Source organism: Colius striatus, chromosome 2 (genome assembly GCF_028858725.1).
Source record: "Colius striatus isolate bColStr4 chromosome 2, bColStr4.1.hap1, whole genome shotgun sequence".
NCBI classification, from domain to species: domain Eukaryota; kingdom Metazoa; phylum Chordata; class Aves; order Coliiformes; family Coliidae; genus Colius; species Colius striatus.
This window is the reverse complement of record NC_084760.1, coordinates 71405438-71421011: the sequence shown is the minus strand read 5'-3', so window position 1 is coordinate 71421011 and position 15574 is coordinate 71405438. Positions and strand designations below refer to the sequence as shown.

General features: G+C 36.4%; 1 protein-coding gene across 1 annotated transcript in view; it reads right to left on the bottom strand.

Annotated features, from left to right (window-relative positions):
- The window catches only part of CHRM3 (cholinergic receptor muscarinic 3), a 296668-nt gene that overhangs the window by 198498 nt on the left and 82596 nt on the right, over positions 1–15574 (bottom strand). The window contains exon 2 of the mRNA XM_061990127.1: positions 7874–7983. The gene's annotated coding sequence lies outside the window, so the exon portion shown is untranslated. The remainder of the gene's footprint in view (positions 1–7873; positions 7984–15574) is intronic.

The window sequence follows — 15574 nt, the reverse complement described above, 5'->3', positions numbered from 1 at the left end:
TAATACATTCCCTTCTAAGACAAATATCTAAGATAGATGTAAGAGAGAATTGCCCTCTGGAGTAATTGCCTATCCTACTGACAACTGAGAGACACCAGACAAATCCCGTATTATAAAGATCTGTGTAATGGATGTAGAACACTGATAAAGAATAAAACGGGTTTTTTTTAGTGTAAGTTTTATTTTAAAGGAAAGAAATTACTTTCCAAGTTTGCTCATCTTTCAGAAGAGGATAATCCTCCTTTTTTGTTTCAGGCATCTTATTTTTTAAAGTATTTCCATATAATTTAAACTCTTCTTTCATCTTTTTATACATGTGCACATATGTCTGTATATATACATCACATAAAAAAATATAGCACACAATGACATACAGAAAATTAATACTGAGATGTAACAGCATATATTAATTCTTAGAATAATTAATGTCTTACTAAGCCAGTAGTTCCAATTATTCAAAATCCTGATATATCTACATTATTATTTCTTTAATGTTAGCATGACAAAGAACTACTTTTGATACCAAATCTATTCACTGCAGCATTTAAGAAAAAAAAAAATAGTGAAAAACTGAAGTTCTCCAAAAGAAATGTCTAACCACAGAAATTTATAGCCTAAATTAGGTGTTACAAAACACTGTAAAATGCATTCAGTTCACATAAAATGGAGTCAGAAGACATACTTATGTAAAAACAATGTAATGGAAAGAAAATGACAGGAATGCTGATAAGGGAAAGTGTTACATGGTTTTATGAAGAGCAGACATTAAACTTAATAGAGAACGGTATTACAGAACTCCACAAAAGACACTCCTTAAGTTTTGAGGATTTTATGCTGGTTTTCTCTTACTTTGTTCATTTTCTGGTAAAGAAGTGTATCCAATAGCATATCAGTGTAACCAGAGTCTGAAAAGGTCAACATTGACTATCAACAGTAGCTATTCTATCAGGAGGTATGACTGCTCTCCTTATAAAAATCTGCACTGATCTAGTTTTCTAGCAACAATTCTGCTCTCAGTGAGGTAGTTCTATCCAAACTAACAAATCGCCAATATCTAGATACTTTTATTGATATCTGTAAAAGGAAAAAAAAAAGTCTGAATAAAAATTACTCAGATTCAATAAAGAGCTCATCTAAAAGGAATGAATGCAGGATTGAACTGTGGATGCTTGCTGTAAGAGCATGAATTAAACTTATGAATTTCATTCCTCCCTTTCTCAAGCACCTCATTATTAGTTTCAAAAGCCTAGATTTTGTTTCCCTCAGCTGAGAAATCCTAATAGTTATGCCTTTTTTACTGGTTTCCTCTTCTTCTGACTTCTCCTGTTGCTGATCAACAGGATCCTGTTGCTGTTGAGAATAATCAAAGTTTGAGGAGATAGAGATACCATATGAATTTGATCAGCTGAAAGTCAAAGAACTAAAGTGATTTACCTGCTCTCTTCATTGTGCTTTGAGAAGCTACCTTTCAAATGAGTCTTAAACCAATTATGCCTAAAGTGGGCACATGTCCTTACAAAAACTCTCTACTAATAGGTAAATTATACAGTAACATTGGTACATTGAAAATAATAAAAAATAGAATGAAAAATGAATCCATACCTCATTGTAAATATAAATTTATGTGGTTTATATTGTTAACTATTTTATCAGTGGTGTGCTGGTCGCCAAAGAGGTCCCTTTGGCAAATACGCAACTGACAGTAAACTAGGAGAGTGCTGACATGGCTCATGGCAGTGTCTGTAGCTGCAAAAACATTTATACTCTTCAGGTTGGCATCAACAGAAACTTCATGATGTTCCCCAGATGCCATGGTGGGTGCACCACACAGAAGAACCCCAGGTGTGAATAGGGACAAGGAGCAGAGGGGATAGGTAACCTGCTCCAGCAAGGGCAGATCTGCGGCAGATCTGTGGCAGGATCCAAATGGGCAATGATCCTGCCTGGGGTAAGAGGAGTCTCCCTGAGAGCCAGCATGTCCCCAGGTTTTATAAATACTAAAATATTCTAAGTATTCAAATGACTGATTTTTTTTTTCCTAATTATTTATTCTAATTATCAAAGTCCTGCTTTTCTCTCCCACAGTTGGGGTCACATAGCTTTTAAATATCTCAATATTATCTTGTTTATTTCAAAATTATGCTCATATAAAAATCTAGATCCAACATATATTTTTATGTAACATAAATATTGAAAAGCTCTGAAATAATAAGCATTCAGAAAGGAGCTTTGCCTGTTAACTATGAAAGAACAAGGGAAAAAATACTGATGGCTCTAAGCAGCATATCCCTATTGATGCTCTAAGGAGTATATCCTTATTGAATCCTCTCTGTGACAAACTCCAGGAGTCACTAAAGACAGGCCTCTCACAGATACGGGAAGTACCACCTGGCTCCAGCAGTCAAATTCCACAAGACAGGGACAGATATGTTTAGTTTTACTTAAAAAGAAACAAAGTTCAATTTTCTAGGCATATTTTGGGGTGATTAATCCTAGGTAACTTTAAGGTCCTCAGATTTCAGAGTAAGCATTTAGCATAGTTTCCCAAGCTAGGTATTCAGAATGAAAACTGTGTAATTACTTACACTGTAAACCTGGCTGCTGTGCAGGTCAGAAGTATAAGCAGGCAGGAAAGGTGACACCACACGCAGTGATGCTATATACCTCCTCCTGTCAGTTCACTCACCCTGAGAAACGTGAAAGGAGAACACCTGGCAGCAGATGTGCCTAACATGTCCAGAGGTTGAAGAGTCAAAATATAGTAACTGTTGGGTCCTATATCACAAGAAAGAGCTTCCCCAAAACTCACCTGTCATCACCAACCAAGAGGAAACCAAGAGAAGGGTTGAGGATGGAACTGCTGGCATGTCCTGGCCTCCAGACTTGAACGCAACTGATGCTGGTCATGTATACACTTGGACACGTATTTCAATGTTGTGACCATGCCAATGTGAGAACACAATTGGGTAAAATAAACTCGATTACAGATTATCTGAAAAGAAGCCTCCTCCCCTTTCACCAAGTTAGTTGCATTAATTTCTTGCAGCTCAACAAGGTCTAATTTTGAGGGTGTGAGCTGGTGCTGCTAGGGCACCAAAGGCAGTTGATCACTGATAGGGCTCTCCTATCACATCATTTAAACCCTTCCAGCTTTCCAGCATCCTCCCTTATCAAACTGATAAAGGGTTGGATAGTTCTGTACTGCATCTTGGTATTCCATTGAAAATTTTGCCTTCATAGCAGGAGAATAAGAAAACCAAACTGATCTGAAGCACCCGCAGTATATTCTTACATCTCTAACTGTTAATGAGAAAAAAAAAACCCCTCCTGGATAAACATTCTAAAGACAAAACCAAATAGTCAGTTTGCTAGTATTTGCATATGGCTTTTTTTTACTCTAATAAAAAACTGGCAAGCCAGTTCCCATAGAAAACGTCTGCCATTTTTTTTTTTTTTTACAGTAGCACAGCAGAAAGGATAAAAATTAAATATTAATTCACTGGATGTATTTTCAAGCGAATTTTCTGGAGCTTTAAATGCAGCACTTTCTTTAAGAGATTAGTGCAGTTAAAGAGTACAGAACTTAAATACAACAGTAACGTTACCACAGAGCCTCTGTTCTTTCCAAGTGTCTTTACTCATTCACAAATTTTTCTAAATGCAAAAAGCCCACAGAAATAGTTACTTGGCACAAATAATTTACAAATTAAGAAGAAAGCTATGCAAAAATTCAAACTTACAGAAAGTGAAAATATATTTTTGTTGCCTTTCAGATAAAGAAATTATTTGCAACACATTAGACGGATGCTCTTCACAAGAAAAGAAAATGATGCACTGATCTGTCTATTAGTACATCAGTCAAGACATGCTGATAGTAAATCATCAGTCAATATTCCCTACTAATAGAAAATAATGAGTAGACAGCACAACAGCAGCAATGCTTCTTAGGATATTGAGCCTTCTTTTAACCAGTACCTAACTCTGAGGCAGCTTCTGTGTAGCTTTTGAAGCTTCTGTGGCATAATTTATTCAAGACTCTCAACATAGTGCATTCTTGCTGGACCACAATAACAGCCTGACAATAAAGTACACAGAAGCATGTGAAAATGAAAGTAAAAGGGCAAATGGGAGTGCTTACTTATTTGAGTGTATTGAGGCAGCATTAAGATCCTAGTTTAAATTCACCTAAACCAGAAATTTTCAAGAGAAATACTAACAGTTATTCCTTTGTTTCTGTTATTAGCTGCAGGCATCTCAATTCAGGTTGTATCTCAGTAAGATTGTGATTACTTCCATAAATAATGCATGCTACATTTTGATTCTCTCAGTGTACCTATGATGCCATTTATTCTGGCATCCAAATGAAGCCTGTGGAGCATTCAGATAGCCAGGCTAGCAGGTGGCACGGCATGACAGAGTTAGATTCACTGAATGCATTTCTTTAAACTCTGACAGAGAACATTCTAAGCAAAATCAGTGGCAGTGTAGAGAACCCCGAGTTTCTACAATAAGGAGAAGGCAATGGAAATAACAAAAATTCATTGGTTTTAAAACTTACTAATAATGATTTACAGTTAAAATGGAGCACTGAAGTTACAACACTGTAAACTGTGATGAGCCATTAGCACAGAGGCTGAAACAAGTTTCAGAAGTAGAAGCACCCAAAACACAAGCTTAGTGTTAGTATAGCAGGTTTCAGTACATGAGTTTTTTAAGAGACTGTTTTGATTTGAGAAATTGAGATCCAAGGCTAGATTTTCTCAATGTGTTCTTCCTATTGCCTCCTTTTTAATTTCCTTTTCTCTTTTCTTTAAAAAGTCAGGTAATAGAATACTACCTAACAGAAGTTACTGATGTTGCTCCTTCAAGTTGTTGTCTATACTATATAACAATCTGAAAACACAGCTGCTAAGCTGCTACAGTTTATTGAGCTCCTAGACTTACTTTCAGTGTGTCTTCCAAGTCAGTTGATAAGATTACATACTAAAAATTCCTTCATTATCCTTTTAAAATTTAACATATGATCTGAATCACTTGTCTTGTTAGTAGATGTCCTGACCTTTATCAATTTATATATTCTCTTTTTAATTATAATAAATGTCTCCTAAACAGCAGCTGGCTTCTGCAACTTATTGTTTCTCTGTCATCTTGTGCTGACTTTACATATTCAATATATTTAAAAGAATCCTCTTGATATTCAGATACCATACGACGTTCCCAAATATACAGGAGACAATTAAGATTTTTAACTTTTTATTGTTGTTTGGAGATTTTTAAGTTTGGTGGGTTTTTTTTTTAATCTCAGAGTTGATTGCTCTCCAGCCACAAAAAATTGCCAAAATTCATATCAGCTGATCCAATATAGAATTAATATACAGAAGATACTCAAATAACAACAAGGCTGATGTACAAATATGCATTTCCAGTAGTCCTTTGTAAAAAATTCCATTTCCCTTTCACATAAGTTCTTCTTATATCCCACCGTCTCCTCTAAAAGCCTGATTTTGTCATCTTAACGTATCTTTCTGTAGCAGGTTTTCCAAGTTCCAACTAACAAAGAACTACAATTATCATCATTCTTATTTTACAGATTCTAAATGTACATTACTGGTTTTAATATAGTTTCTTCTCTTAGAGTGTTTGAATTTGACAAGTAAGGCTTATTTAGCTGACAGATATCGTTCTACAAGCTACTGTAATGAGGGTAGAAAATCCTCATCATTTGTGGCAACATTCAGTTTACTTCCAGATGTCCACCTTAGTTTTAATCTGTTTAGACAGAAGCAGGGGGGTAATTCACTGGACATTTGAGACCCTGTGTGAGTCTTGTGTGAATATAATAGCGAAGCAGTGAGAGAGGGATGAAGATGCCCTTTCACACACACATCCCTTTGTGTAAAGAGTTTGAGTGCAGAAAGGAACAATTTTGACAAATAAGACTGTAAAAGCAAGCAGTGAGGTTTTTATTGTCAGGGCAACATAAAATGGCATTTCTTAAACAATTTTGGATTCCATTATCCTTTTTTGGTTTGGGGTTTTTTTTGTTTGGTTGGTTTGTTAGTTTGACCACAAAGGAAAGACTGTTGACTGGATTCTTTGCTTGTGTAGATGGGCTTAGAGAACAATTGAAGTAAAATGTGGTGTAGCAGACCTCTGAAGAAGTAGATAAAATCCTGTAGTGTTTGCACATAAGGGATAGCCATTTTTTTCTGTTTAAAGAAGTTAGTTCTTCCACCAGACCTGTCATAAAGTCCTTATTTCATCATGAATCTGTGCACATTAAGGATGCAAAAACAGGCTCAGAAATGTATGGCACATTGCTGATAAGGAAGAGAAGAAAAGAAAAGGTCAAGTCTTTGAAGCAAATTGTCTAATTCGGCAAATAAAAAGCCTGGTTAGGGAACAATGCAGAACTTGATGAATACCTGGGAACTGCCTAGTAGAATCAACAGGTGGTAGATAACCCATCAGGCAATATTTATTTTTTTTTTCTCAATAATTTGCCAGTGGAAACAAGTGAGGTGATGTTTTCTTTGCTATTTATATGGCTACCTAGTTTCAGGGTTGTAACGTTAGTTCCTGGCAGACATATCATTTGAAATGCAAAGCCAGCTGAAATTGGTAACAGAGAGGCAGGCAGGAGATGCCCTCCAAAGGATTAAAAAGATGTGCTATATGTGTGTCCATTTCATGGTACAAATAACTACTTCCACCAAAAAAACAGTAACCAGTTTGCTGGTTAAATACCTCTGTTTATGTGGGACATTTAAACACATCTTTCCATTATCAAGTGCAAGTTTCCTCTGGAAACTGTATTGCCTCTGCCTTAGTTCATTACAGCATTTCAGCATAGCATAAGAATGGCATGTCTCTTCTCAGTGCTTTAATCTCTCTGTTTTTCTCATTACTTATGAATACCTCTAGAGACTCTGAAATCTTGAACTCTAGACACAGATTTAAGGTAGTGAATGTTTATAGATAGATTTTAACAATGGCTAAGCAATTATTCCAGAAAATTCAGTACCATTCACATGAAACCTTTGGCATGAGACATGTTAAAACCCTTATAAAGAAAAGTAAGACAGAGGGAATTTTAACCTCAAGTGCTCAAACTGCGCTATGAATTCTAGTGTGTTAATGAGCAGTCAGTGGAACATTTCAATATCCAAATTTGGTTTGTCAATGCATTTAGCCAAACAAACAAATAGCCCTTTAGCCTGGACACTGCAAATCAGGAATGATAGTTCAGTTATACTTTGAGTAGTCTTGTTTTTCATATTATTGTTCATACAATACTTAAAATTGCTCACAGATATTATATTCAGATTAATTGTGGGTACAAAACATAGAATTAGTGCAACAGTAAAATTGAAAACTTACTTTTAAATATTTTCCTCAGGTTTTTTTTTTCCATTTTAAATTATATTTGTATTACAGTTATAGGGTTTTTTTTCTTAAATATGTTATGGTATGTGTCATATGAAAAAAAAAACATTTGGCTAGAACCTAGGTTGAACTATGACACTCTACATGGAGTTGAAGATGCTCTCAAGCTGAAAAGAAAGATAACATCTCAAGCTGTGTATCGAGACCTTTGCACAACCTAAAATCATCCAAAAGAGAGAAAAATGTTGTATGGTAATTTTTGAACTGAAGTTTTTACAACATCCTCAAAAAGTTTAAGAAAAAGAACTATTTTTTTATATATCCAGTAAGTTAGCAACTCTAAGCTAGTCCATAGGAACACAATGGAACAATATCCAATGAAGGTCACAGCAAACTTTTTTTTACGTATCAGAGGTCAAGTATTTAGTAGTACAGTATTTAATTGGATTAACTGTCGAGTCTTTAACAGTACAGGAACAAAACTTACCATGGACAAGGAAGAGAAGTATGTATCATGTTTCAGATGACTGTAAATCATCCAACCGGTAGCCCATTATACCATACGCCGATGAAAGATTTTGCCATAACCATCAAGATCTTAAAAAAAAAAAAAAAAAAAAAACAAACCACAAAAGATAATCAGACACTGAAAAAGTGAATACGGAGTGTTACTCTTTTAAAATACAATTTCACTGTTCTTTAAAGCATAATTTTCAAAAGATAGAAAAGAGTCTGTTACACACCACTGCCAACTTGCAACAGCTTCTCTTACAACCAGTGCAATATATTCTACTCAGATACTTCATTTGCAGCTCTTTTGCTTTCTTTTTTTGTTTCAGCTGACTTTTTCAGAATTCAGATCTTTTATTCATTGTTGTTTAATGATAATAGCTTTATCAGCAGCATTTCACTCAACATTTTCAAGTGCTCTTTCATTTTCCTTTTTGAGTCTTTTATGTGGGACTTCACAGTGCACTTTCCACAAAAGCATAAAATCCACACACCAAAATTAGCTCCATGATGAGGTTCATGATGAGGAAGAGCAATGCACGTGAGCGAGTAGCCTGGGTGGGCCTGCAGCCTGGCACACACATCAGCCCATGGCTGACAAGGCCAACATCTCTAACAAAGAACATTGCTTAACTTGGTTTAAGAACGCATGCGGTATAAGGAACACTCATCATCCCACCAACAACTTTGTATTCCTATTAAATCCTTGTTTCTATTTCACTAAACCTGAAAGACTGAGAAATACAAAGCTCATTGGGGTTCTGATCTCAAAGTTGCATTTTTAAATGCAGATGATAGGTAGAAAGGCAAGAGAAGTGGGCTCCAGGCCAAGTAGTTGTATAGTGCTGAGGTAAAAGATGATGGAGTTTCATTGAACGACAATGACGGTAATTTTCAGTGATCTTGTTTTCTCCCAATAAATCCTTGGTATAGGTTCTTGAAACTTTTTTTACAGAACCATTTTTTCATGGTTCCTCCAAATTCCCAATTTTAAATGCAGTCACCTAAATTGAAACACTGTCTCAAACTGAAAATTTGATAATTTGGGTTTCTTTGGAATTGTTTGTTGTTTGTGCTTCTTTTCTCAAAAAGAAAAGGACAGAATGGTTGTACCACCTATTTAAATAGTTTCAGTTTTAAATATTCACTCTCAAAAGAGGGGTTTTATTTCAGTTTATTTACTGTCAAATCTTAGGTTAAAAAAAACAAAGACTAAAGTGAAAGTGTCATCCCAGCACAGTGGTTCCTCTTCCATGGAACATTTTTAAAGTGACGAGTTCCAAAACAAGCTTTACATGAGACACAGAATAAGATTTCAAAGATATCTCTAACATTTCCCATAGAACTGCACAAATCTTAAAAGCTAGGGAACTGATTTTCTTTTCAGCTTTAATAAGAAAAGCTTAGGTAAAATGAATATAAGTTTCTGACCATTTTCCACAGATGAGTTTTGTCTGCATCAATCACACTTTTCTTTTGCCCCCTTCTGCTGAAATTCTACATTCAAATTCTGTTAATAGCTCAATGATAGCTACACAGTCCTTCAAACATTTAACTTTCTAGTGTGCCTTTCTTGTCGTAAAACTCTCTACAAATTCTGAATTACAGGCTCAGAGAAGAGATACATAAATTTACAAAAACTGGACGGATAGAAAATATCATTACACAATTTTACTATAGACAATTCTTATCCAGATTTATTTTACAAGGGAAATAAATTCTTAATTGTCTTAAACATGAAACTATTTTATCATATTGGAGACCTGTGTGAAAATAAAAAAATATGCTCAGGAAGAAGCATTCTACTTACATAAATTGCTTTTAATATGTCTGTTATTCTAAATACTTTTCTGTAGTCATTTTCTTCAAAGGACAAAATTGCCTATTTTCAAGGACAGTCAGGATTTGTTCAGACAATCAGTAACCTTAACTAGATCCCAAACTAAGCTACTTACTGCTGCTACTTCTTGCATCCCTGCTCAAGGGATGTGGAGAATTGTTCGATCCAAAGACAACTTGTCAAAAACTTTTTTTTTAAAGGCAGGCTTGTTTTCTCCACTCAGTTAAACACACGTCTACAAAACCTATAATGCTGGTGTAATAGATGAGATAGCACAGAGGTGGGCAGAGACAAGATGAAATGCTTAACCTGCCACTGCTACTGAAATGCACATCAAAATATCCCCTTGTTTCAAGAAATATTTTATCAGTGAAAACAGTATTTATATGAATACATTAGTATTTAGAATGATCTTGTATTATGCTGTGCAAACTACTAAAATTTAAATATTTCTAAAGACAAAATTAAATTGAAATAAAATGTGAAAAATGAAGAACAGAATTGATATGGTTATCTGAGGTCTTTTACAAAATATTCTCTTTCTTCCCCCTCTAAGGTAAGAATCGATACCTTATAATATGCTCTTCCTATAACTTATTCAGATAAAGTGACTTATTTATTATTATACTCAAATTGCTCTCTTTTCATCATATCCAGCTCAAATTATGAAAGGCCATCAGCATGGTCCTGCCAAGATGGAGAGGTGAGTAATTGCATAATTAGTTTTTCCCATACATTGCTCCTTCAACAAGTTTAGACTTCATTGAACGACTTCCTTTCATGTTAATTGAAATAACAACAAAACTAGAAAAAAAAAACCACAATTTTAAGGTTTTTTTTGGGGGGGAAGGGTAGGCCAGTGCAGGGGGTAAATGTTTACAAAAAACTTTTGAGAAGACAATTTTCCACTCTCCCAGTTCTTTCCTTTAAAAGATATAAAATTACTCTGAGAATTCCAAGAGCCTTCTTTATATAAGCATATGTTATCCTTTTCACAACAGCAGTATCTTCCCCAAAATTTTCACAAACTTTGAAAATAGTTCTTTGCAGGGTGAGAAGCGGCAGAATATAGAAAACTATCAATGTGAACAATGAACAGCCCCTGGTCAGATAACTGCTGCAGTCACATTATAATTTCTGAATAACTACACCTTTGTTTAAATAATTACGCTGTCATAACTTGAGTTAAACTTGATATTTACTTTAAACATACTCTAGTTTATATGTCAATGGACTGGTTAAATGTACATGATCAACCACTACATTTCAAATGCAAGAGAACTGATTTAGTGCCGCAAAGCTACTAAAACATTTTAACAGAACCTTCTGACCATCATTCAATCACAGGATTGAGGGCCTTGCCTTGCACGACTAGATTTCCAAGATGCTCTTAAGGATGCTTTAATGATCAACTTAAAAAGCTGAAAATGATGTTTACAAGTTCTGCTGACTACCTTGATCCTTCAAGAAGACATCTGCAGAGCTAAATGATGCAAACTTTGGGTTTCCTGTGGTATTTTGACTGATCATAAAACTACAAGCCATAAAAGACTCTAACATTTTCAAATACCTGAAGGATATGAAAGATAAACCTTGCAAGGATTAACACTGTCATATTTTTTGAGTACACACAAAACCAAACATGGTAGTATCTATAATGTAAAGGCATTCATTTATAAGAAGCTACTAAACATTACTGAAGGTTACAAAATATTTGAAATGCAAAAATCTGCTCGTTCTAGACAGAGTCTTGATCTGTTCCCAGCACTTAAGTGGAACAGGCCAACAGTGAGAGCTTGTGACCACTGCTGGATACAAAACAGTTGCACATATGATATGAAAAACTGCAGTTCCTGTTCATCACCACTCTATGGAGACCTCACGTTCCTGCAGTCAGTCCCAAAAAAGTCAGCAGTGCCCCAGCACAGGTACAAGTACTAGCACCAGTAACCACTTCCAGAATGAAAAGCAACCTGCTCCTTTCTCTGCTCCTCTGCTCAATCAGAGGCTCTAACATCATTAGAATACAAAAAACTCAGACCGTCTCCAAGGATGAAGTAAAAGTTTTATCTTGGATTGACGGCTCAGAAATGTGGAGAAAGTTTTAGACTCTACATATCACTGACATCTCCACAAACGCCTTTCTAAAAAAGGGCAATTTTGTGAGTGTCATATGCAGCTATGTAAATATCCAGATGGAACATGAATTAGCAAGGGAACATTATTGACAGAAATAGTTTCCAAGCATTGTTCTCTATCAAAATCTAAACTGTTATTTTAGTAAAGGCAAAGGTTTTTTTTCTCTAACAAGCAACCTGCACTGAAAACTGATTAGAAACCACAGCTTTTTTACATGTATTTTACAACCAAAGAGAGGCTAATTTCGAACACCTAACTGCAAATGGTTTGGCTTGTACAGATTAAATTTATGAGTTTTCTCATAACCTACACAGTCTGGTTATACAAGTTTGGTGCTGCTCACCTGCAAGGGCAGAATAGCATGTGGTCATTCATGCAACTGCTTCTACTACTCTGCATTCATCCCTCTAAGCCAAAATAAATACTTTGTCTTGGATACATATTAAGTTGTTGAATACGTTAATTTTCACTAATCGAAGCATATCACAGAGGAGAACATTTTGTGTACTTGTATCTCTAATCTTCAACACAATTCTTTACTCTTATTCTGTTTTTAAAATTAGTGAACACCATGGTTACCACGTGGTATAACATAACAAAAATGAAACATAAAAACCCCATATTGTTGCTAGCTACATACTGTACAAACCAGGATGGATGCACTGTGTAACTGTATACAAGTGGTAAAGAGCTTTCATGATAAAACACTCAGCATACAGTTTGTTTTAATTCATTATCTGTATTAAAACTGATTGCTGTTTATGGAGTTTTCCTTATTTAAATGAAAAACTCTCATTAGGTCTGGCTATACTAACATTTACATCAATGACATGCTAAATGCCATTGATTATTTTACCACTATGAAGAGTAACAATGCATTAATTGTTTACAGCAGAAAGAGAAACTGAGTGCATTTGTCCACTTATAAGGGAAAAAACTGGATCATATCCAAATGACCAAACATTTTGGCTCCTGGCAACTACTGTAATTGTTTTTTTCATCAAACTTTGTTTTAATGTTGTGAATATGCAATATTTAAAAACTGGAGTAGCATGTTATTGCTTTAAACTCTTGTTTGTTTTAACAGTGTGGCCTTATAACCACAGTGTCTAGTAAGTACTGATAAAGTGCTTTTTGTTCCTTATACAAACTCTGAATCTATTTTGAAAGTGTAATTAATTCAGCCAAAAACAAAATCTCTAACACTCAGAGGCCAAAGAACATAATTTTCCATCAAAATGCTATTTTTCAAAACAAAAAGGTGTCTAAAAAAATAAATGTAATGAAGTAGCATTTGGAGTACAGTTAATTAAAAGTGCATCTGGCAGCATGCATTGTTCAAAAAAAACCTTTTTCACAAAGAATTGGCTGATACTAACTTTCCAAAGAGATTTTCAGTCCCAAGAAGGAAGAACTATTTACCTGTGACCTCTGAACAGTGAATAATGCTTTTAATAGTGCAAGTGAAACTGTGAAATATAATTTAAACTTCTTTTTCATCTTTGATTTTTTTCTCCATAATGATCTGCCTCCTTACTATATCTTCATTCAGTGTTTGCAATGAATTTAAGGCTATTTGCCTCAATGTTTCAACCCTGTAATGTATATAAAATTATCTATAATTTTACTGTAATTCATTTAAAAAAAAAAAAAATGAGTAACAAATTACTGATGGACACTGTCGATTTAGTTTGAAATCTAGGCAGGAATCCATGTAGTCACTAGTGGTTTCTATCAAATCTGCAGAGTATTTTTTTAAAGTATTTGGATGAACATTTAGATCTTAATTTCCCATTTAAACCATGGTCTTCTTTTTCCTCCAACTCCTTCCACCACTACCCAGAAAAGAAGGAAGAATCCTCTTCTGGTGTCTTCTTAAAAAGTAATCACAGAGACATCCAATTGGCTAAGCCTCAGAAGTGAGTCTGATTCAAAGCCAGGGAAAGTTTTGAGTAACTTCTTCCAGGAGCCACCTTTACAGCCCTTCCCCTGTTACCAGAAACGGCTCCACACAGACCCATGACAGTCCATATCCACATCCTTAACAATGGTACAGTCAAACACCAGACATATCCAGTAAGGGACCTCACAGTTAGACGATCAAGGCAGAAACATATAGATGCAGCAGATAGCAGTGGAGAGGAAAAAAAACCCAACACCCCCCCCCCCAAAAAAAAAACCAGCAAAACACAATACATGGTTGGGAAGAAGTTGAGAAGTCAGTACTGTACCTCCCCTACCTTGTACATAGATGAGCAACTGAACATTTGGAGTGTCGCTTTATCCTGTAACTTGTGAGCGATGCTCTTAGAGATTTACTTGCTGCCAGTAGAGAGCAGCAGGTTTCAGGAGAGGTAAGATTAGAACCTCAAACCACAGAATCACAGAATGGTAGGGGTTGGAAGGGACCATTAGAGATCATCTAGTCCAACCCCCCTGCAGAAGCAGGTTCAACTAGATCAGGTAGCATAGGAACATGTCCAGATGGGTCTTGAAGACCTCCAAGGAAGGAGACTCCACAACCCCTCTGGGCATCCCGTTCTACTGATCCGTCACCCTCACAGTAAAATAGCTTTTTCTTATGTTCAAGTGGAACTTTTTGTGTTCCAGTTTCATCCCATTACCCCTTGTCCTGTTGCTAGCTACTATAGAAAAAAGGGATGTCCCAACCTCCAGACACCCACTCTTTAGATATTTAAAAATGTTAATAAGATCTCTCAATCTCCTCTTCTCCAGACTAAACAGTCCCAGTTCCCGCAGCCTTTCCTCATATGAAAGACGTTCCAGTCCCCTGATCATCTTGGTGGCCCTGTGCTGGACTCTCTCCAGCACCTCCTTGTCCCTCTTGATCTGAGGAGCCCAGAACTGGACACAGGACTCTAGATGAGGCCTCACCAGGGAAGAGTAGAGGGGGAGGAGAACCTCTCTCAACCTGCTGACCACACTCTTCTTGATGCATCCCAGGATGCCATTGGCCTTCTTGGCCTCAAGGGCACATTGCTGGCTCATGGTTAGTTTATTATCAATCAGGACTCCTAGGTCTCTCTCTGCAGAGCTGCTCTTCAGCAGTTCCACCCCCAGCCTGTACTGGTGCGTGGGGTTTTTCCTTCCCAGATGCAGGACTCTGCACTTGTCCTTGTTGAACCTCACGAGGTTCCTCTCTGCCCAACTCTCAAGCCGGTTATGCACTCATAGAAGGCTATCACGTTGGTCAGATAGGATTTCCCCTTGATGAATTCTTGTTGACTCCCCCTCATAACCATCTTTTCCTTCATATGTTTAGTGACAATATTCAGGATGAGTTGTTCCATCACCTTTCCAGGGATGGAGGGGAGGCTGACCGGTCTGTAGTTTCCTGGGTAATCTTTCCTTCCGTTTTTGAAGACTGAAATTGGCCTTTCTCCAGTCCTCAGGCACCTCGCCTGTCCTCCATGATTGTTCAAAAATGATGGAGAGAGGCTTAGTAATCACATCAGCCAGCTCCCTCAGCACTCTACGATTCATCCCATCAGGACCCATTGACTTATGAGCCTTAAGCTTGGCCAACAAGTCTTTAACCTCTTCCACTTGCAACCAGGGCAAGCCCTCTGCTGTCCTGGCCATCCTGTTATCCTTGCTGGACTGGGCTTCCCGAGGTCCAGCCTAGGCCATAAAGACTGAAGCAAAGAAGGCATTCAGTACTTCAGCCTTCCCTGCATC